This window comes from Amborella trichopoda, chromosome 13 (genome assembly GCF_054954075.1).
Source record: "Amborella trichopoda isolate Santa Cruz 75 chromosome 13, AtrichopodaSantaCruz75HAP2 v2.0, whole genome shotgun sequence".
Lineage (NCBI taxonomy): Eukaryota > Viridiplantae > Streptophyta > Magnoliopsida > Amborellales > Amborellaceae > Amborella > Amborella trichopoda.
This window is the reverse complement of record NC_142348.1, coordinates 27,276,041-27,299,706: the sequence shown is the minus strand read 5'-3', so window position 1 is coordinate 27,299,706 and position 23,666 is coordinate 27,276,041.

Sequence of the window (23,666 nt, the reverse complement as noted above, 5' to 3'; positions counted from 1 at the left end):
GCGGGAAAATATGATATCCTTTCTCAAGGAGTATTGCGGTGTCTTCGCCTGGTCATTCGATGATATGTCAGGGCTAGATCTCATATTGGTGCAATATCACCTAATAATCAATGAAGGGGCAAAGCCTGTAAGGAAGAAACTCCGACTTCAAAAGACCCACCTTGAGCTTCAAATAAAAGAAGAAATCGACAAACTTCTCAAGGCAAAGTCCATTACCTCCGTCAATTTCTCAGAATGGTTGGCTAATATAGTGGTTGTACTCAAGAAAGACGGGAGGATCAGAGTGTGTCGATTACAGAGACCTCATTACGGCATATCCCAAAGACAATTTTCCATTACCAAACATAGATTCCTTGGTCGACAACACTGCGGGTCACGAGATGTTGTCATTCATGGACGGCTTCTCGGGTTACAATCAAATCCTCGTTGCAGAAGAAGACCAAAAAAGGACTTCATTCATAACACAATGGGGAACTTACTACTACTGCGTCGTACCTTTTGACCTAAAAAATGCAGGGGCAACTTATCAGCGGATAATGACTAGTATCTTTCACGACTTAATGCACACCATTATGGAAGACTGTGTCGACGACATTCTAGTCAAGTGGAAGACCAGGTTTGATCATCTCACCAACCTAAGAACCATTTTCGAAAGACTCCGGAAACATCAACTAAAACTCAATCCACAAAAACGTGCCTTTGGAGTTGAATCCGGAAAATTGCTAGGCTTTATAGTAAGCCAAAGACTCATTGAGGTGGACCCATCCAAAATATGAGCCATCACTAAAATGCCTCCTCCCTGAAACATCAGAGAAATCTGTGGGCTTCAAGGTCGTATACAAGCCATAAGGCGTTTCATTTCACAACTTGCAGATAAGTGTACACCATTCAATAGGCTCCTTAAAAAAGATACCCCATTTATATGGGACAATGAATGCCAAGAAGCATTCAATCAAATCAAGGAGTACCTCATGAAACCTCCCATCCTTAGTCCTCCTAGTTCAAATAAACCCCTGTTCCTATACATGTCAGTGAAAGACAAGACCATGGGGGCAATGTTAGGACAATATAACGACCATGGAAAAGAACAAACGATATACTATATCAGCAAAACCATGGTCGACTATGAGACATGATACACGAATGTGGAGAAACAGCGCTTAACACTTGTGTGGGCCATGCGGAAACTAAGACCTTATGTCTTATCTTATTCAGTCAAGCTCATATCAAAAATTGATCCACTCAAGTACCTATTGGAGAGGTCAATCCTCAATGGACATTTGGCGAAGTGGAGAATACTATTAAGTGAGTTCGACATCGAATATGTCACTCAAAAATTAGTCAAAGGACAAGCCATTGCTGACCACTTAGCTGAACATGCACTGTCAGATAACATTCCCGTTAACATGAATCTCCCTGATGAGAACCTCTTCACAATTGAGGACTCAATTTGGGAGCTATACTTCGATGGTGCAATTAATGAATACCAGGTGTAGAAGTTATATTATGCTCACTTGAGAAGATTTTAATACCAACAACCAACAGATTCAATTTCCCATATACTAATAACGTTGCTAGATACGAAGCCTTGATAGCCGGACTTGAGAATTCCATGGGAATGAAATCCAGCAAATGCGAGTGATTGGTGACTGCTTACTCGTCATAAACCAAGTTCAAGGGATTTGGAAGGTGAAAGAAGAAAACTTCAAACCCTATCAAGAAAAGGTGGAAAAGATGATTCCATACTTAAAGAAAATCAGCTTTCAGCACATAACTAGGGAAAATAATCGGTTCGTTGACACCCTTGCAACCCTTGCATCAATAGTCGATATTCCTCCAAAAATCACCATGCTGCCATTCTACATCAGGAACAAACATGACCCTTCCCCACTGAGGATTGAAAACGAAATAGAGCAAGAGAATGAGAACGATGGGAAAGTGTCTCTCGTGGCTTCAGATGCTCTAATTAAGGAAAAACCATGGTTCCACGATGTTATGTCCTTGTTAAAAGATGGGTTATACCCTGAATGTGCCACCAAAAAGGATAAAGAAGCCCTTCGAAGGTTTTCTATGGGATTCTTAATAAGATGTGATATCTTGTTCAAAAAGTCCTTCGCTGGCATCATTCTACAGTGTCTTGATCAGCTAGAAAATGACCAAGTACTAACAGAGTTACACAATGAAGGAGGTCATTCTGACGTAGCTGCGTTAGCTCAGAAAATTAGGTGGCAAGGCTATTATTAGACCACCATTGTTGAAGATTATTGAAAGTTCGTAAAGAGGTGTCCCAAATGTCAGCTTTATGAAGACCTCATCCATGCACCGTCCATACCACTCAACTCAACACCGCCTGTATGGCCCTTTGCCATGTGGGATCTTGATATCATCGGAATGATCTCATCGAAAGCCTCAAACGACCACCGTTTTATATTAACAGCTACAGAGTACTTCACATAAAGGGTAGAGGCCACATCAATTGCCAAAATTGAGGGACAACATGTTGCCCATTTCATAAAGAACAATATTGTATTCAGATTCGGTGTTCCTGAGTCAATCATTACTAACAATGGATCCAATCTCAAAAATGAAAAGGTCTCTAAGGTGTGCAAAAATTTTGGGATAACGCAGTAATTCTCCACACCTTACTACCCTCAAAGAAATGGACAAGCAAAGGCTACAAACATAAGACTTCTCAAAATTATAGCCAGAATAATTGAAGGTGGTAAAGATTGGCACGAAAAGCTACTGGCATGACCCTGGTGTATGGTATAGAAACAGTGCTACCTATCGAGGTTGAGATACCATCTCTCCAAATTCTTGTTCATAAAAATTCAGGTGAGGAACAAAAGGTCGAAGCACGAATCGTTGTCCTCATTAATTTGGATGAAAACGACTACGAGCAACACAAAATATCATTGCTCCAACGTAGAACCGAAAGGGCATACCAAAAAAAAGTTGTTCCTCCACAATTCAGAGAAGGAGACATGGTACTCAAGAAAATCTTCCACACTCTTGCAAATCTACACCCTTTAGGGAAGTTCAAACCTAATTGGGAGGGGCCATTCGTGGTTACCAGAGTGCATGCAGGCAATTCTTATAATATAAAAAACCAGGAGGAGTACGAACTTAACGACCCCATTAATGCAATATATCTCAGAAAATACTACTTGTAACGGGCACAAAAAAGTGGTGAAAAGCTGAAAAGGCATCACAAACAAAAAAAAAAAAAACTAAGAAAAAAAAAAAACAAAAAAATGGATGTGGTGAAAACCTGAAAAGGCATCACGGGTAAAAGGAATAAAAAGATCTTCAAGAAGGAGCTTTCGATGCAAATAATACTGCACAAGCAGACCCTGAGGATGAGGACTCCTCCTAAACCCTACAGGTTCCCAACAAAACCAACTCAGAAAGATGTAGGAGGGTGACATGAATGAAAAACCGAATTGATTTCGACAAACCCTAGAAAACTTCGAGACCCCTCCAAGATAGAAGCCCGACAAGAATCCAGATAACTCTTCATGAATTCGTGAAGCATAGGATAAAAGCTCCAAAGGTAAAAATACAACTTCAAGACATTTGAGTTCTCACGATCCCACAAGGAAACCCTTTCATCATCTTTGGGTAAAACATAATAAAGAAAATAACCACCAAAGGGGCCACAGGTGGCAAAACTGTAAGGCCCATCCCTTTCAAAAATGTTGTTTCAATTTGATTGTTAAAATCATCCATTTTCAAAAACTTTCTCGTTTTATAAGGGATTTCCTCCTCACTAAGGCTAAGTTGTTAGTCATGCTGGCTTCGCTCTCGAAGCCAACTTCCTATGCCTGTTATGAAGGCTTGAAACTAGCCAGGCACTCCATGGTTGTATGAGTATAAGTACTCAACGACCACATATCAGAGATAGTTGAACCTCACTAATGACAATATTAGCTAGTCTGGGAGCGTTTTTCTCTCGATTGGATCCCCTAAGGTAAAATGGGGCAAGCTCATCCCTGTGTGTGCATTTGAGACAAAACCCTACAACTAGGGGGCTAAATGTGTACAAATTCAGCTTAAAGAGGTGTGTGCAAGGAAGGTGTTTTATTTTGTATCATTGATCAATCGCACACATGCAAGTTTTAAAAAACAGGCCCCAACAAGGGTAACAACAATAATAGAGAAAAAGAAAGATCAATCAGAACAAAAAGTAAAATTCTGATACTGATTTCGTTTATTGAAATGACTTTATTACTAGCTTTCATGCCATCAAATTTGGCATTGTGACTAAAGTTCCTATTGTCCCAACAGACTTTAACAAAACTATTGAAAATAATGGTGATCGTGAGATCAACCCATTTTCAAAATATATAAAAGAAAAAAGCAAAAAAAAAAAGGGGGTTTTATTTTATGGGGGTGACACACCTAGTGTTGCCCAACCCTCTTTCTCCCCTATGTCCAGCAAATAAAATAAAAGTAAAATTTTTTTTGGGTGACACACTTAATGTCGCACCACTGGTGTTACCCATGATCTTTTTCTTCTTTGTTTTATTTTGATAAAAAATAAAAATAAAAACTTTGTTGGTTGGCGGCATGCCTCGTGTCACCCAACCTAATAAACACACACAAAAAAAAAAAAAAAAAATAATAATAAAAAATAAAAAAATTTGCTTAGCGGCACGCCTCATGCTGCCCGAGCGACACGATCCATGTCGCACAACATGATGCAAAAATAAAATAAAAATAAAAGATACAAAATTTTTTTTACTTGGCGGCACATCTCGTGCCACCCAAGCGACACCCCACCCAAGCGACACCCCTCATGCCACATGGGCGACACAGTCCGTTTCGCCCCCTCTTAACATCCTTACTAAAAAAAAAAAAAATAGAAAAAAAATTGTTTTTCTAGGCGACATGACTTGTGTCGCCCCACTAAAATTCTGCTTTCACCCCACAACTAAAGCAACCAAAAAAAATAAAAAATTTAGTGGGCGACAAGACCCGTGTCGCCCAAGTTTTTTTTTGAACGAAACTGCCCCTCACTCAAGATTTGAGCCCCTGGGGCCAATTTTTAGGTCTTTTTTTTAAACAAATACATTTTGGATGAAATTGCCCCTCGCTCAAGATTTGAGCCCTTGGTGTCATTTTTTGGGTTTTAAAAAAAAATTACATTTTGGACGAAAATGCCCCTCGCTAGAGATACGAGCCCCTAGGGTCAATTATGGGTTTTTTTTTAATACATTTTGAAAGAAAATTTTTTGTTTTTTTTTTTCAAAAGTTTCAAAGGTTCCTTGGGGGCATGATCCTAAACTGCCAACCACTTTCTAAATAAATAAAAAAAATTCAAAAAAAATTCCATATGCTGCTCGGTGGCATAAACTGCCAACCGACTTCAAAATATTATGCTCCTCGGTGGCATGAGTCTAAACTGCCAACCAATTTCAGAAAAGTATTTTTCTCTACAGTGGGATGAGCCTAAACTGCCAACTAGGATTCAGATCGTCAAACTTGTACGACATTAAAAAATCGAGATAACACGTCAAACTCGAGCGACGTTAAAAACCCGAGCTAACACATCAAACTCGTGTGACGATAAAAAAAACTGAGCTACTACATCAAACTCGTGTGACGTTAAAAAGTCGAGCTAATACATCTAGCCCTGTATGATGTAACTCATGCAACGTAAAAGAGCTGAGCCAGGTACTGTCTATCCCCGTACGACGTAAAAGGCCGGGTGTATGGTCTATCGCTGCATGACGCTAAACTATTTGTCAATCTGACCTCGTTCTCGAAGCCAACTTCCTACGCCTGTTATGAAGGCTTAAAACTAGTCAAACACTCCATGGTTGTAGGAGTATAACTATCAACTACCACATATCAGAGATGGGTGAACCTCGCCAATGACGATATTGGCTAGTCTGGGAGTGTTTTTCTCTCGACTGGATCACCTGAGGTAAAATGAGGCAAGCTCATCCCTGTGTGTGCGTATGATGACCTAATAGTAGGAAATGCGAGATAAATGACCCTACAACGAGGGGACTGAGTTTGTAAAAATTCAGTTTGAAAAGTGTGAGAAAAGAAAGTAGTTCGCTATGCTTCAATGAATTAATAGCACATGCACAAGTTATAAGACCCCCAAACAGGGGCAATTGAAAAAAAAGAGAGGGGGGAGAGCATGGGAACAGGCAAGTTAAACGAGAAAGGAGAGAGCCATATATTTATATGTACTTCAAGCTCCATAATGATCACCTATATTAAAAAAAAAGAGAGAAGGTCACTTCTTTGATAATGAATCCTCCTCGACTCCTGCTATACGACTGCTTGCCTCTCCCTCCAATCTCGGTATAGTCTGCCTCGGCCCCCTCGTCCTTTGAGTAGACGCACGAGACTGTGACTGACTCTGAATAAAAGATGGTAATGGAACCCTCACATAAGGATTCACATTTGCTAAAGAGGGGTTGTCAGCTGCACCCAATAGGAGTCCTGACAATCTGCCACACCTGTCCATAAGACCCTTCACGTCCTCCTTAAGGTTGTGACATTCATCTCTGACCGAAAGAGATATAACAGAAAAGCATTCCCTCTCCGATCGGTAGCGGTCTACATGTCTCTCTAAATCTCTAATGCGGTCGATAGATGGTCCAGGAAGAGTTGGAGCAACAAAAGAGGAGGATGATACTAATCATACTCTCTCCAGCTCATCCCTTAGGGGGTCACACTCTGCCACCATCCTATCAAAATTCTGGGTTAGATGCTCGAAATCCTCTGCTATCAAATCCTGCTCCTCGACTATTGAATTACGCTCAACACGAAGGGAAGCGACTTCATCAATAGATGATCGACCCTCGTCAAAATAAGCAGTCCTCAGCTCCCACATCACCCCCTCACCATGTTCGGTCATAGTGACTATATCTCTCAAAAGAGACCTATATTTATCCTCATACTGAGATATAGAGACACCCTCCTCTTCCTCCTTGCCAATAGATTAGGCAGCCCTACTCCTCCATTCCTCTATCCAAGGAGCCACGTCTCTCATATAGGTATCCTCAACGGTGGTGCTAACCATAATGAGAGTCCAGGGTGAGGTAATCTCACAGGATGTCTTAGGAAGGCCAAGCTGATGGAAGACTCGACCAAGGAAAGTACACCAGAAACATGCAAATCAGGTGAAACGTCGTCTTGAAATCTTCAGAAGAAGACGGGTAAATAGCAGGGATGGGCTCAACTCTCATGGGAGTCTAGTCGATTTGGAAATAAAAAAAGGATATGTCAAAGTCAAATAAAGAAGGAGAAAGCGGGGAAGAAGAAGAAGAAGAAAACGAAGAAAGAACAGATAAAGCTCATAACTAACCTCCCCTGCTGCCTGAGTGTCCAAGAATAGAGAGTAATAGAACCACGAATGGATCCTCTCAGAATCCCACACTTCGTATGACCAGCAATGAATCGTCGGGAATGATGGCTCCAATCGACCGAGAAGAGGGCGAGGAATGGTGATGTGCTCCCACGCCCAAACCTAGAGGAAGATCAAACAGCCCCCCAAGTAGCGGGCTCCTCTGGCCATACTACAAAAGTGATGATGCAGCCAGCCCACGATCGCTAGACCCCATGCCACTAGCTCCAAGTAGTCTAGCCGCCTAGTCACCCAAACCACTGACAAATGGGCTCGACCCTTGGATCGATCCACAAATAGAAACTCCTCGAACAAGTATGAAAGGAAGGGCCGTAGGGAATATATTTCACTATCTGAAAGAGGACTATGATCAATGGTAAGATCCACCTCCTCTCACAACACCTCCGGCTCGTCCTTGATCATAGCCCCCTCATGCGCATCTCAGATCCTCTCTCCTGCTCTCGCCACTCCTCATCAGTAAGCGACACCTGAGGAGGCATCGTGTCCTCATCAAAAATTGCGCTCCCATCACTAAGATCTGGGATGTCGCTCTTGACTCCCTTTGCATCCCCTGATGATCGAGCAGCACTTCTGGATGAAGAGCGACTAGACTCACCCTGGATCGACTCACTCACCAAGCACCATTCTCCCACAGGGGCCTTCCCCTTATGGGATGGTCTCCTACACACAAAAACTAAAACTTGGGGAGAACGGCCACCTATCATCCTCTCTGCACGATGGGGTACTGCAGTAAATTCCCATCGTAGCTTCCCAAGGTGGATATCTAAATCATGCCTTCCCCTGATCTTTTCAAAAAGAATACCTAGTACGTCCTTACAGTCAGAGGCATAACTGGTAGACATCCCCAAGGGAATACCCAAGAAAGGCTCGCCCTCACTCCCCCCAAGAATCCGGGTAACATCCTCAAGGGTAGGGGCAAGCTCTCCACATTGCAGCGGAATGGAACAGGTCTCCAATCTATATCGGAGACATAACTCCGTAATCAAAGGACGATCTACGCTAAAAGGCCTGATCCGGCAGACCACCCATAAACCAATCTGGGCAAGAGCCTGCCTCTGAAACCCTGCAATATATATATATATATATATATATATATAAAGGGGGGGGAGGAGTCATTAAGCTCTAGCCATCAAGTTCTCATGCTTCATAAACAACAAGGAAAAAGAAAAAACAAAATCAACTCACAACATGAGGATTTGCATACAAGGGTATTTTGGTCATTTTACACCCAAAGGGGCAGTATGGTCATTCTACTATCCCTAGATTATGGGGGCAGAAACAAACATTCAAAATTACCCCCAAAAGGTAGAGTTCACACTCAAGGGCATTTTGGTCATTTTGTAATCAAGGGTATCTCGGTCATTTTATACCCAAAGGGGCAGTATGGTCATTTTACTATCCCTGCATTATGGGCACATAAACAATCATTCAAAATTACCCCCGAAAGGTACAATTTACATTCATGGGTATTTTGGTCATTTTGTACTCAAGGGTATTTTGGGTCATTTTACACCCAAAGATGTAGTATGGTCATCCTACCATCCCCAGACTATGGGGGCAGAGGCAGTCATTCAAAATTGCCGCCGAAAAAGAAGAGTTATCACTCAAAGGTATTTTGGTCATTAAGGGTGTTTTCGGTCATTTTTGTACCCAAAGGGTAGTATGCCATCCTAAAATCACAGGGGGGACAACATTTACCTAAAATGACCTCGAAAAGTAGATTTTGCATTTAGAGATTTTTTGGTCAATCTCAATCCTAGCCTATTCTGAACTTGTCCACATCCTTGGCTAACTGTCCTCACCAACGCTATCTCAAACCATCCCATCCTAACTCCTAATGATCTCGGCTTTTAACCAAACAGTTCACGAGCACGTCGAAGCATTTTCGAATGAAGATTCCGGGCTTGTCTGTTCATCTTTTTTGAAAAAAATTTTATCACAACAAAAGTATTCCATGAAATCTTTACAATTCATCTTTTATTTTGGAAATTGGAAAACAAGATCATTTTTTTTTAGTGCCTCCTAAGTTGAAGTAGGTGATGTGCAATCCACAAAAAAAAAAAAAAAAAAAAAAAAGGGCCAAAAGGCTAGGTGGCATGTCTTGTGCCGCTCGGGAGACACGGTACATGTCGCCCAGCCTGGGCGGCACGCGTCGTGCCGTCCAAACTTTGTTTTAACAAAAAAAAAGAATTCGTATGGGCTGCATGTTAGGTGCCGCCCGGGCGACACGACTAGTGTCGCCCACCTCAGTTTAAAATAAATAAATAAATAAATTTGCATATGGGCGGCACGTCTCGTGCTGCCTGGGCGACACGAACCGTGTCGCCAACCTCATTTAATAAATAAAATAAAATAAAAAATTAAAAAAAAATTTCATGTGGGCAATAAGTCTCTTGCCTCCTAGGCAACACGACCCGTGCCGCCCACCTCTATTTTAATAGCAATAAAAATAAAAATAAAATTGAACATGGGCGGCACGTCTTCTGCCTCTTGGGCGACAAGAACCTTGTTCCCCACCTCATTTAAGAAAAAAAAAATACAAAAAAGTCAAAAATTTCATATGGGCGGCACGTCTCATACCACCCTGGCGACACGACCCGTGTTAAAAGAAAAAAAAAAAGAAAAAAAAACAAACAAACAAATTTCATATGGGCGGCACGTCTCGTGTCGCCTGGGCGACACGAACCGTGTCGCCCACCTCATTTAGTCAAAACAAATAAAATTCATATGGACGACACATCTCGTGCCGCCCGGGCAATACAACCCGTGTCGCCCACCTCATTTGATCAAAAAAAAAAACCATATGGGTAGCAAGTTTCGTGCCTCCTAGGAGACACGACCTGTGTCGCCCACCTCAGTTTTAATAAATAAATAAATAAATAAGTTTTGCATATGGATAGCACGGTTCATGTCACCTCTCGTGCCCACCTAGGAAAAAAAAAAAAAAAACAAATATATATATACATGGGCAGCACGCCTCGTGTCGCCCACCTGGGCGGCATGCCTCTTGCCGCCTAAGTGACACGTCCCGTGCTACCCACCCCATTATAATAAAAAACCAATTTTAGAAAATTTTGAAAAATAAAAGAGGATTCCAGAATCCCAGGAAATCAATCATAATACAAAACCAAATTCTGGATAGGTCACAATTTCAAATTTTATTCATCCCTTGAAATGGCTTTATTACATGCATTCTCACGATCAAATCTGATCTTGAGACCGAAATTTTGAATCAACTTCAACTAAACTACTGAAAAATAATGTTGATCATGAGATCAACTTATTCATGGAAATATATATATAAAGAAAAGACAATAGGTTTAGCTATTCAGTCTTCGGCTTCGGATCAACGTCCTTCTCCTTGAGTTCCACCATGAAGGCCACCCATCGAGCCAATTCAGCTTCAGCATCTTCCAAACTAATGTCAAATACGTCGTCATTCGATTTGATTTGTTTATTAGAACAAGAGGCGCTATCTTCCTGATGGGGCACGGGATCCTGAGTTGGAGCAGAAGACTCACCACGAAGTCTCGAAGATCTAGGGCATAGTGGAAGAGGGCAGGCACGTTCCCACCAAGAATCATAGTTTGAAGTAGTTGTGGGCCAATCTTTCTTAGCCAGCCCCTCGCTAGAAGATGACTCCTTTCCCTTCCACGACAAACTCGCCTTGACCAGAGGAGTGGAAGAATGCTGATGAAGCGGAAAGACAGGGCGACGATTGATCGCCTCTCCTGGAGAGGTATAATTCTGAGTATGGCTAACTGGCGAAGCACCCTCTAAGGGAAGTACCCCTCTATGAAGTGCTGCCCCGCCAGAATAAGGCATGAATGCCCCATAGCAGGCAGCAATAGAAACACATTTTCAAGACCCCTGATCACCAAATCGAATGACAACAACTCGTCAAGAGTCCTGCGATAATAATTGACATTCTGGGGTCGAGCGGTGTCATTGACATATACCAGTCCAGAGCAGCAAATACAACCGTCGTTGACCGAGGAGGGTGGACAATAGTAACAAGTTCGTAAGCCCAAATCTGCAAAAATCAGGACACCGTCCTAAAAACCGCTTTCTAGGGGCAAAATAAAAAAAAATATGTTAAATATACTTGCAAAATCAAGACACTTCCCTCAATAAATCGATCACCTGGCATGACCATGTCGTGAAGACCCCGGTATATGCGTGCCAATACGGTTGGAACAATAGTGCAACCCGATCTTTCCCATAAAGCATGGACTAAAGGAATAAGGGAACTGCGAACCGTCTTCCGACCACTCGGGAAAAGAACATAGCCCAGCAGCAGAAAAAGAAATATACGGATCTATTCGACGGCTGAACATTGCTCGCGATTCGGGACCAGCAACTCCATATCGACCCAATGACCATAAGAAGAATAAGCAGCGCGCAACAGTTGCGCACCCAGAATAAAGTGGTCCTCAGTGGCAATGGAGGGTTGATATGCAATCCTGGCCAAGTTCAAGCCAAAAATCTTGGAAACTTCCTCCAAAGTTGGCATTGTCTCACCTGTAGGAAGAAAGAAAGTGTTCGTCTGATAGTTAAACCTTTTGGCAAGAGCTTCAAAAGTAGAAAGTTCACATGCCAAGAGGCCATGTTTAAGATGCCTATCATCGAGATTGAGGCCAAAAGGGCCATGATCTCGGGCCATTGCCTAACAGAAAGAAACCAACCCCGGAACCACGAACCAATAATAGGGAAGCCATTGACACGTCGAGGAACTTCACCCGATCGAAGGCCCTGTGAAATATGAGAGGGCAGACCTTCAGGGAAGTGCCTGACCCTAGGGAAAAGTGGCAAAGCCTCCTCCTCTCTTTCATTGTCACCCCACTCGAAAACCTTTCTTTTGCCCTTGGAGATCGCGTTGTCCTTCTTAGAATCCATGAAAGCTTGAAGTTGAGAGCAAGAAAAATCTGTAAAAATAGAGGGAAGATGATGAAGAAGGGAGAGGATGAAGTTGAGAGGAAGAAAATTGAGTGTGAAACATGAGGGAAGGATGGGAGGGGGATGATTTTTATTGAAAAAAAATGTAATCCAACCCAAAACGCGTCCTATGGTTATCCACTTTGCCCAACAGTGGTTTTACATAACCCTAAAATCAAGAAAAATAAAAAAATATATTTTGAGGGTCAGAGGTCTGGTCGACACGCCTCGTGTAGCCCAATTCCGTACTAGGACATAGGCGGCACGCCCCGTGCCGCCTGGGCGACATGCCCTGTTCCTCCTGAGCGACACGCCCCATGTGGCCCACATTTTCTTGAGAAATGGTTTTTCTTTTTATCCTATTTTAGAAAAAAACATTATTTTTTTTGGGTGGGCGGCACGAGACACGTTGGCGACACATCCCATGTCGCCCAAATGTTTTTTTCCTTTTTCGCCAATTTTGACCCAGTCCGATCCCAGGACATCTTAATAATAAAAATTCATCTTTTTTATAAAAATGACTTTTTGAATTCAACTGTTTTCAAATGATTTTGCAGCACGTTGGTTTTAGACATTTTGTCAGTTACAAATTTCAAAAATAAAATAAAATAAAATAAAAAAAATAAAAAAGATAACGCTCCTCGGTAGCATGAGCTTAAACTGTCGAACAATTTTTCAAAAAATGTCAAAAAATAAATAAAAAAACGCTCTTCGATGGCATGAGCCTAAACTGCCAACCAATTTTCCAAAAAAATTCAAAAAAAATTCAAAAAAAAATCAAAAAAATAAAAACGCTATGCGGTGGCATGATCCTAAACTCCCAACCAAGTTTTCAAAATTTCAAAAAAATAAAAAAGTAAAATTAAAAACATAGAACACCCCTGGATGACAAGAGCCTAAAGTGCTAAACAGAGTCCAATCCAGGGCACAACCACCTTGTTTCAATGGAAAAACTTCAAACTCATGCGACATTAAAGAGCCAAGACAGGAAAAACGTCAAACTCGTGCGATATTAAAGAGCTGAGACAAGAAAAACGTCAAACTCGTGTGATGTTAAAGAGCCGAGACAGGTAACGTCTAGCCCCGTATGATGTAAAATGTTGGATGTGTTCAGGGCACAACCACCATGTTCAATGTGTTCAGGGCACAACCACCCTGTTCAAACGTCTAGCGCCGTTTGACGCTAAAGGTCGGGTATATTCAGTTCAATGTCAAACTCGTGCGACGTAAAAGAGCCAAGATAAGTAACGTCTAGCCCCATATGACGTAAGCTGTCGGATATGTTCAAGGCACAACCACCCTGTATAATGTTGTTCAGGGCACAACCACCCTATTCAATGTGTACAAGGCACAACCACCTTGTTCAAACATCTATCCACATATAACATAAACGGTTCGGGTGTATGGTCTATTGTTGTATGACATTAAACTGTTTAGAGGGCTCTATGATTGCAGGAGTTAAAATTGCAAACCGACCTTGTTTTTCAAAATATCTTTCTCGTTTCAAAATTTTCACTATATGTTTTGTGATATCAAAAACTTTAATTCCTTTGTTAAAATCATAGTCTGACCCTGATCTAGGATCTATTTCTAATATCCCCCTACTTTCAAAATTTCTAAAAAATATTTTAAAATGAAGGAGCTTGGACACCCGTATATGATGAATACCATGTTTGTCGCGATTGCCACGTTGCTACCTCATCTCTCACATCGGATTTGGCCAGACAAGTCTATTCCTATAAAAAGCATTTCTATGTAGACAGCCGTAGGAAACACTAAGGAGATCAAAGAAATTCAAATTGTGAAAACCCTTGAAGTTAAGTGGCATGACCAGAAAAATCAACTGAAGTTTCAAGCTTGTGTAACTCGTCGACATCTCATGCCGAAAACCCTAGGAGGAAAATGCCCTTGGTGGGTGAGCTCGGTGAGCGCAATGACCTGGAGGGATTAGTTGGTGTGCCTCCTGACCACGTAACTTCAGGATGAAATTTAAAATATCTGCTTTATCTTTGACCTTCACTTGCTTAGGGAACACTAGAGTGTCTACTTCTTTACCTCTCACCTGTCTCGCGAAGCACAAGGAGTGCCAAAGAGGGGCAACTGTAGACACCCCATTTTAAATTTGGCAAACTTTGTGGTTTATTGATCCCTTAAGGCCACACTTAACCAAGTAAACCCAAATCCATAGTTCACATAGCCTACCTCGCGATCTGGAACCAGTTGGCCGGTCTACAACCCTACAAAAACCTGGTTTTGACCCAGATTTTTGTAAATGCCCTGTTTAACAAAAAAACTATTAAAAATAGTAAGAAACTCCGTTTTGACCCAAATTTTCTCGGAGAGATTCACAAGAAGCTTAAGAACACATCAGAAGTGAAAAATATCAATATCAACAAAAATTGGTATGTGCAACACCGGTCGTACCGCCTAGATCTGAGACCTCTAAAATGTGTTCTTGACTGACTTTGCTCATTGGTTATGAGAGGATATTCTGCCCAACAAATTTTCCCCCCTTTTAGCATCTTTTTGGAACCATTTAGGGGGTACAGAGAGAGAAACTGGGGTGACTGAAAAAAAAGAGAAAACGTTAGAGACAGAAAAACCCTAGTAGAGAAAACGAAACATAAGAGTAGACATGGATAACCTGAGGGAGTTACAGGAGAGAAAACCCTGGAAATTGCATTAGGAAGCCTTAGCCCCATGAGAGAAACCCCAGATCTACCCTTAGGACATAAAACCCTAAATCAAAGCTACCACCACCGACTTACTGATTGACATCTGGACGAGAAGGGAAAAAGGAACTGGTTCTGATACAGGCGAGCCCTCGAAGGCTCAAGAAGCCAGGCCATCCGGCCCGGTCCGGTATTCTCTTCACCTTCATTTCCTCTTTTCTTTCATTGTATTTATTTTATTTTCATCTGGCTTTGATTTGTTTTGATTGAAATCATGTTTTGAAACGCTTCGGATCACATTGGCTCCGCCACAAATCCGAGAGCAGATTTGCTCATTTCGGAGCAGATCTGACCTCAGATCTAAATTCAAATGTTCCCACCTTCTTTATTATTTCTTTTCATTTTCAATTTCATCAGTTTAAAGTGTCAAATCTAAGTGATCTATATCCGCTGATCTCTCTGATTTTTCACGGTAAATAAGACTCACTGGGGGAATGATGAAAGTGGTGTGCACGCACATGAACGGGTCGGTTACAGAAGGCATTTGTGAAGACGCATGCAAAGGTGGGTGTACACATGTGTGAGGGCATGTTTAAGGTCATGCATCCCAAACCTATGCAGAGCAGTTTATCATCATGCAGCCAGAACATTCACTACGGTTTTTAAGGTCATATAGCTTAGAACGTGGTTATGTAATTTAGAGTCATGCAACTAGGACCTTCGCTACAGTTTTAAGTCATATAGTATGAACCATGGTGCTAAGCCTTTTATTGTCAAGCGACCAGGATGTGCACTATAGTTTTAAGGTCATACAGCTGGACCGTGGTTGTGCAGTTTAACGTCATTCAACTAGGACCATGAAATTTAAAGTCGTGCAACTAGACTTCGCTACAGTTTAGGGTCATATATTTTGGACCATGGTTGTGCAGCTTAGGTTCATACAGCACGGACCAAGTGTTGGAAGGTATTTTTTATCAACATGGCCCCCCCCTCAATAAAGACCTAGCATACAGTGGAAATTTTGATATTCTTAAAATAGCCCCAAAACAGGCCAAGATCTTCATGAGGTCCCCCAAAAGTCTCCTTCCATGTTTCGTCACATTCCGACATGTCTAAGGCAGTGCAGACTGAGAAACAATTTTAGCAAAATCGGCCTCTAGCACCCTGAAACAGACCCTATAACTAGAGCTACATTTTTGGTGTCTTAATTTGCTGTTCGACCAACACCATTAGAACCGACACAGTTGAAAACCCCTAGGGGTCAAATTTTAGCTAGAACAGACACTCCAAGAAGAAGTTATAAGCAAAAGAGTGAAACAGGAGGGGCCGCATGCTATTCCCGTGCGGCCACCCTGTAACTCCACCCCATGGAAGGGACAATCATGACTAGTAACTTTTCATGCTCATATCTCACCCATCCCAAGTTGGATCGTACTCAAATTTGGTGAGCATGTCCGTCTAGCCAAGACGAGCGAATCAATAAGTGGTATGCCCCGTGACGACAACCGACCGTGAATAAAAGCTGGAGAAAATATGTTGATCCGTGAAGAAAGTGCAGGAAATTCAGCAGTGTCATGTCTCGCTCAATCGGTCGGATCACACCGCTCGTGAGCACGATCCACATGAGATCAATTCCATTACGGGCCCAAGATCTCGGGATATCACTGACCCGAACCCTGTAGATGATGAACAGTCGGATTCTGCACATGAAGCCGACGAAGAAACTGCAAATTCCGTCGTTGGAATTGCAAATTCCAGCGAAATTTCTAAAGTTGTGAAATCTTCATTCCAGCATGGAATCGAGCTGCGTTTGGTGCCTCGCGATTGTAACGACATGCTTAGTGCAGTTCAATGAAGAAATCACCAAAAAACATCAAGGAACGAGTACACTATTGATATGAAGTTTCAAGATCCACTCAAATTTGAAGTCACATGATCGTGCACTAAAAACATGATCCATGGCTCAAAGTTGATATCAAATCGATTTTCATGCCGAGCCCTACAAGAAAACAATCATCTTACGATCAACAGGGAATCATAATGACCCCGGATCATCCATGCAAGATCACGCAAGTTCTAGGGCAACACAGGGACTGTTTTGAAATTTCATGAATTGTTAGGAAGCAACAAATCATTCATTTTGTACCCTCTAATTTCTTTTAATTTAATTTAATCTTAATTTTCAGCAATTAGGGTTACTTTTGATCATCCACCCATATTTGGGGCAAATTCTATATATACGTACCAACATTGTACACAAAAAAAAAAAGACACACACAGGTTCAATCTCCTTGCAAAAGAGAGAGTTTTTTCTGAATATAGTTTCTCATTCTTTTCACTGTTGTGTCACGCTTGAGAGAGAGAGTGAGGTGAGATAAACTTTTGACCGGTACCCCTAGGTTCGAGGTAAACCTTTTATGTTTTCTTTTTCTTTTCTTCTCTCTCTCCTCTTTTCTCTCTTCTTCTCTTTCTTCTTCTTCTTCCCCATCTGAACTCTCCTCAGAGGCCATGCACGGCAGTGGCAGTGACGTTGATGCCTCTCTGGTAGCCTCAAAGGCTGCGCATGACGATGGCAGTTCCATGCACGCGTCTCTTTCTCCCTCTGTTCTATCTCTTTTGCGAGGCCTACAGACAGCGCTGCTCATCGTCGTCTGCAAACGTATCATAAGCGCCTCAGTGAAGGACGTGGTTAACGAAGCCTATCACCGCCCACAGGGTTTCACCCTGTCGTGTGACCGTTGCAGACAGCAATACCCATTGCCGTGGGCCAAGGGTCATGGCAATACTCATTGCCGCTTGATAGCTTCTTCCACTCTTCCCTGCACCCATCGTCATGCTCCCTATGGGAAGTAATCGTCGCAATACCTATGAGAAGTTGTCGTCGTGCACCTCATTAGGATCCATCATTGCTCGCTAGGGAGATGTCGCCTCCTTGTGCTGCCAATGGCGAAGCCCATTGCCATCTGGATTCTTCCTCCCTTTGTCGTCTCTCTCTCTTCTCTTCATCCTTTTCTCTTCTAACTTGACTGAAGGTAGATCTAGCTTTGAACCACCATCTCGATCTCGGTTTTGAGTAGTATTGCCATCGTGCTGGTCCTGAGGATCATGCTCGTCTTGCTACCACTCCGAATCAATAATTGTCTAGATGTCATGCTAGCTTCGCCACTTCGTCGAGTTTTTCTTCTCTTTTCTATCTTTATCTAAGACTTTACGTTTCATCATACTCTCACATGAACGTACATTTCCCTAAGACAAGGGTGGGTCTCCTTGACCCACCTGTCTTACAAATTAACCATGAAAGTGATGTGCATAAAACAAGACAATTTCAGGTCAAGGGAGATGATTCCGGACCAGCTAATTTAGCTGGGGGGCTTTCTTTGTGATCTAAGAGGGTGCCCATGTGAGCCAGCATGAGTAAGTCTCGAACCCACCTAAAATTCCTCTCTCATCGGTTGGTATACCTGCCCTTACTCTCGAGCAAGGTTCAGAGAGAGCGATCTCAAACCCCAAGATCACCAAAAACCTGAGGTATGTGCCTGCAAATCATCTAGATCCGGAAGGTGAGATTGAGGCACCTAACTAGCTTGGCGACTCCACTAGGGATTTATTACCCCTTAATCTGTTCGCTCTTGTTTGACCAGTATGGAATTTGGTTGTTCAACCCGTTTATCTGGGTCTGGGATTTCCTTATCCCCACACTCATGGCTGTTTTGAGGAAGCAAGCTGCTCAAGCCTCCTTCCCCACCCTCCTCTTGAGTCAGAACTCACAGTCCGGCTCCTAGGTTCTCACCAGGATCGGTACGAGAGGGGACTTAAACATCCTTGCCTCCTCACTTTCTCTCCTTGGTGGACTCTCCACCAAGGCCCCTTGCATGGGTAGAACACCTGCTGCCGCGCACCCTGCTATTGGCAAGTCTACTGTTAATCATATTGTTGAGGCACGCCAGAAGGCTGCCCCCATCACTCTCACGAATGGCAAGCAAGTTGTCATCGCTCTTGAGGTTCGCCGAAAGGCAACCCCTTATGCTCCTTCATCACCCTGAACCTCCACACCTAGAGAGTCGACACATAGAGACGAAGGTCTTGAGATCTCCACCCCTTGCACACACTCAAGGGCTCATGGTTCATCCACTCAAGCCGCACCTCAAGGAAACCCTCACGTTGCCCTGAGCTCACATCCAGTGCTAGGCATTCTCGGGCCAAACCCTGCATACGTCATGCATTTTCTTTCCACAACCCGGGTCAGCTTCTACGCCACCTCGAGCACATGAGGTTCGACCACTCCGTCCTCCCTCTCAGCATACACAGCTTCACCCTATGAGAGGTGGGCTGCTGCCTCTCCCCTAACAGAGACAAGCTCATGGGTCTAGACCTCCTCAGGTCAGGCTCATTGACTAAGCCCGGGTGGACCCCCCGGTCACCCTCCTCAGGTCGGGCTCATTGGCAGGTTCCTTCCTGACCTCATCTCAGACAGAGTCGTGAACCAGGTCCTTCCTCTGTCGCTCTCCCGACACCAGGTAAACACCTCAAACCCTGGTATTCGAAGGTCTTCCCTAAGAGTACCATCTTGAGCCAGCCTCAAGTCAACCGTGCACGTGCTCCCCACAAAGGAACTCGGGACACGACCTGATGTCAGACAGAGGCCTCCAGCCTCCAAGGCAAAAACCTAGGCTACCTTCTGTCCATGGACCCCACTCCCTGTTCCAGCTCTGATCGGGGCCTAGCATGTTCGAAGAAGGTGGGCAGTTTAGGTCTCAGGCTCGGTTCTGGAGTGAAGTCCACAGCCGTCTCAGGGTTGAGCAAGAAAGAGGTGTTTAGATCTTGATCAAAGAAGCCTCCAAGGCAGTTGAGGTCGCCACCTTTGATGACCTCCTGCTGCTTTTTCCCTTTCCAAACTCCAGAGCCTGAATGAGTCCAAGGGTATTGTTGGGACATCACTACTCATAAGCCATGGTCCCAAGACCGTTAAGAACCGGTCAGGCTCAGGTCTAGTCGAGGCAGGCTGAACCCCTCTAGTCTGACTTGCCACGCACCACTCACCGACCTCGACAGCCCACTGTCGCGCCAAGTTTAGACCCTCCAGAAGAGATGGTCAGTGTTATAGTGATCAATGACCCGGATGACGCTCAGGAGGAGCAGATGAACAAGTTCAAGGAAATAATGCAAGCCATCCTTGGAAAGATGGAATGTGTAGAGGCCTTTAGATCCCCTTCTTCAACCGATTCGCCTCTTGGTGAGGATGCAGTTTCCAGGCAAACTCCTCCATTAGCATCCCAAGAAAGTTCTACCTCCCGCGGGGTCTCTCAAACCGAGATAGATGCTATGGTGGCCCATAGCCTCAAGAACAAGGTCTCAAGCATGCAGGAGACACCGCTCTATCAAAAGCCGTACCCTTCGTACATAGACCAAATACCCTTCCCTCCGAACTATTGAAAGGGGAAGCTTCCCCTGCTCAACCGTACTACATCTACACACCATCATACTGCTCACTTCCAAGTGGCCTATCGGGAGATGGCAACTGACCATTGACTCCTTCTCCTCTAGATCGACAAAACTCTCAAAGGGCCAGCCTCCCAGTGGTATGCTAGGCTGCCTCCTAACTCGGTACACACATGGCAAGAGATGGAATAGTTGTTCTACCAACGCTTCTACGAAGTTTAAAGGAATGTGAAAACCATCGAACTCCTCACCCTGATGCAAGACCCTGGTGAGCCGGTTGACAAGTTCATCACTCACTGGAGAGAGTTGGCAACCTTCCATATAAGGAGGCGGTCCAGATCTGCATACAGAACAAGCTTCCCGAGACCGCTCTAAATGTCAAGGCATCCAATCCACCCTCCATGTCAAAGCTCATCTCCAAGGCAGTTCGTATTGAGGGATTATTCAAGCATCACGACAACCCTCGTCAGCAACCTGCTAGCTCTAACTCTCGCTCCAATAGTCGGGGCAGCCGAGAGGCAGTAATCAGCGTGGCCGTCACGGTGGCCGACACTAAAAGTGCGGTTCCTCAAAACCCTAGACCTTTCCAAGGTACATACGTCTCTGGCTGGGGGAAAGCAGCAGTCGAACAACAACATCCTTCCTCCTAAAAATTCTAGGTGAAACGACTATTGGGTCCAACACCAAAATAAGGTTTACCCCTTCCACACATAGTGGACGCCTACACTACTTCGACTGCTGCTAGAACAGAACATGATACAGTTGCTGGAGGCCAATACTGCGGAGTCGGCTAGGCAGGAAGCAAACGAGAACTATTGTGCCTATCATAGGAGGGTATGCCATCCCACTTACGACTGCTATAAGCTCAACGACATGATCGAAGCCCTTATCAGCAAGGGTCAGATAAAGCTTGAAGAGTTGAAAAAAGCGTTGGGGCAACTGAGGTTTCTCATATAGTCACGATCCAAGAGGACGACTGGACACCCGCTATCCTTCGTGCGTTTTTCTCCATAATGCTCGAAGACGGGCTCATCACTCCCAAGCCGACAAGGCAGCCCAAGTTCCTGTCTCTAAGAATCAAGAACCTCTGGTCCGCGTATCACGAGATACAAGGCCATGATGTCAGCGAATGCACTGGCTTCCACAATATCTTAGCAGGAAAGATGCAGCAGTGTCAGGAAGTTCAAGATAACCTAGAAGGACACCTAGAGTCCCTCTTTTGTATTAGCAAGAAGACCTCCTAGCGAGAGTCTAAGGAAGCACTGAGCTAGACCCTCTGCAGGCCCTCTTCAAGGCAATGCTTCAACAAGGCCTTGTCACTCCCAAGCCTGTCAGGCAACCGAGTCGTCTTGCCCAGGGCACAGAAAAGCTTTGGTGCCCATACCACCAAGTATGGGGCCACGAACTCAACAAATGCTCTGAGTTCGAAGCTATAGTCGCAGAGAAATTCTAGTAGGGCCACATCGTTTGTGCTGTTCTCCTGGAAAGCGTCCAGGCCATCGCTCCAATTCCAAAGGAAGACACACTACCAGCCCCTCCTAAGTATACACTGCACGTTTCAGAGCCTTCAACCTCTCAGCCCTGGAAAGTCTACCATGGTTGGAGTAGGCTCAAATCCTTGAAACTTGAGGCAGTCTACCAAGCAAGGGCTACTCGTCAGCTTGATAAGGCAGTCTAGACACCCCCTCAAGGACCCCAAAGGAAACGGTAGGCATCTGGGTCGGCCCGTGAAAGGAATCCTCCTCCTCGACCACTAGTCGAGGAAGAATTCCTCAGGCCCCTTCCTCTACTACCAACCTTGCAAGACTTTATCCCAGGCACAGTTCGCCTCGTCCTTTAGTCCAATCAGGTGGACATCCTCGAGTCACCGATACCTCGAGATTCCCCCAATATGGGTGACGATGATAATCAGGGTGATCTACATTGTTAGATCGCTTGGATCTGACACTTCAAACTAATAAAAATGAAAAGGGAAAGGTATGATAGAGAAAGTGGGAATAATCGAATTCAGATCTGAGATTAGATCTGCCTGGAAACAAGCAGACCTGCTCTCATATATGTAGTGGAGCCAGCGTGATCTGAAGTATTTCAAAACAAGATTTTCAATCAAAACAAATTAAAATCAGATCAAAACAAAATAAATAAAATAAAATAAAGAAGAAATGAAGGGAGAATGAGTACCTGATCGGGCCAGATGGCTCGGGACTCTCAAGGCCCAGAGGGCTCGCCCTTATCAGAACCAGTTCCTCTTTGCCCATCTAATTCAAGTGTTCATGGTCAGCAAGTCTCTGTAGTATTGGGGTGGTTGTACCCTAATTTTGGATCTAAAGTGAGTTTAGATTTGAGGTGCAGAGCAAGGTAAAGGTTCCGAAAAAAGGAATGGACATAGTGAAAAGCAGACCCAACGGAGCCAAAAAAGGGTGCTATGAGAGTAGAGCAAGGTGTATTTGAGTAGGGTAAAGGTTCTGAAAAAAGGAATGGATAGAGTGAAAAGCAGAGCTAACGAAGCCAAAATACGGTGCTACCAAAGTAGAGCGGGGTGTATTCGAGCAGGGTAAAGGTTCTCTCTATATCTCTCTGGTATGTCTTTCCAGCCTAAAGTTTCTAAAGTCTCTCAGGTTTCTAAAAGTCTCTTAGAGATTTTTTTCCCACCCCTCAAATGACCACCGAGATGGTTTTTATGAGGGACTTGCTGGGGAAGTGTTATCCTTGCAACTAACAAATCCTCGAGCAACACCATTCGATTTTTGGGAGGTACAGATAACTTTCTCTAAGCCCCACGCCCAAGAGAAAAGATCGAGAAAGTAGGGGAAACGCGTAACAAGGTTTTCAGTGAAAACGCTTCTAGGCGATGACACTACCCATGTCGCCCTGTGTCTCTCGGGTGGCACGCTTAATGTCACCCAGGTAAAAACACCTCCGATTTGATAAATTCTTTTTTGCACATGTTCTTGAGCTGTTGTGAAGCTCCCAGAAAAAGATTGGGTCAAAAAGGTTTTTTTCTTTACTATTTTTAATGATGTTTTTTGGTAAAATAAGGCATTTACAGAAATCTGGGTTAAAACAAGGTCTCTGTAGGGTTCCGGGCAGACAAACTGGTTCCGAATCACAAGGTAGGCTATGTGAACTATAGATTTGGGTTTACTAAGTTAAGTGTGGTCCTAAGGGTTCAAAAAATAGCAAAATTTGCTTGATTTAAAACTGGGTGTTTACAGCTGCCACTCTTTGGCAAT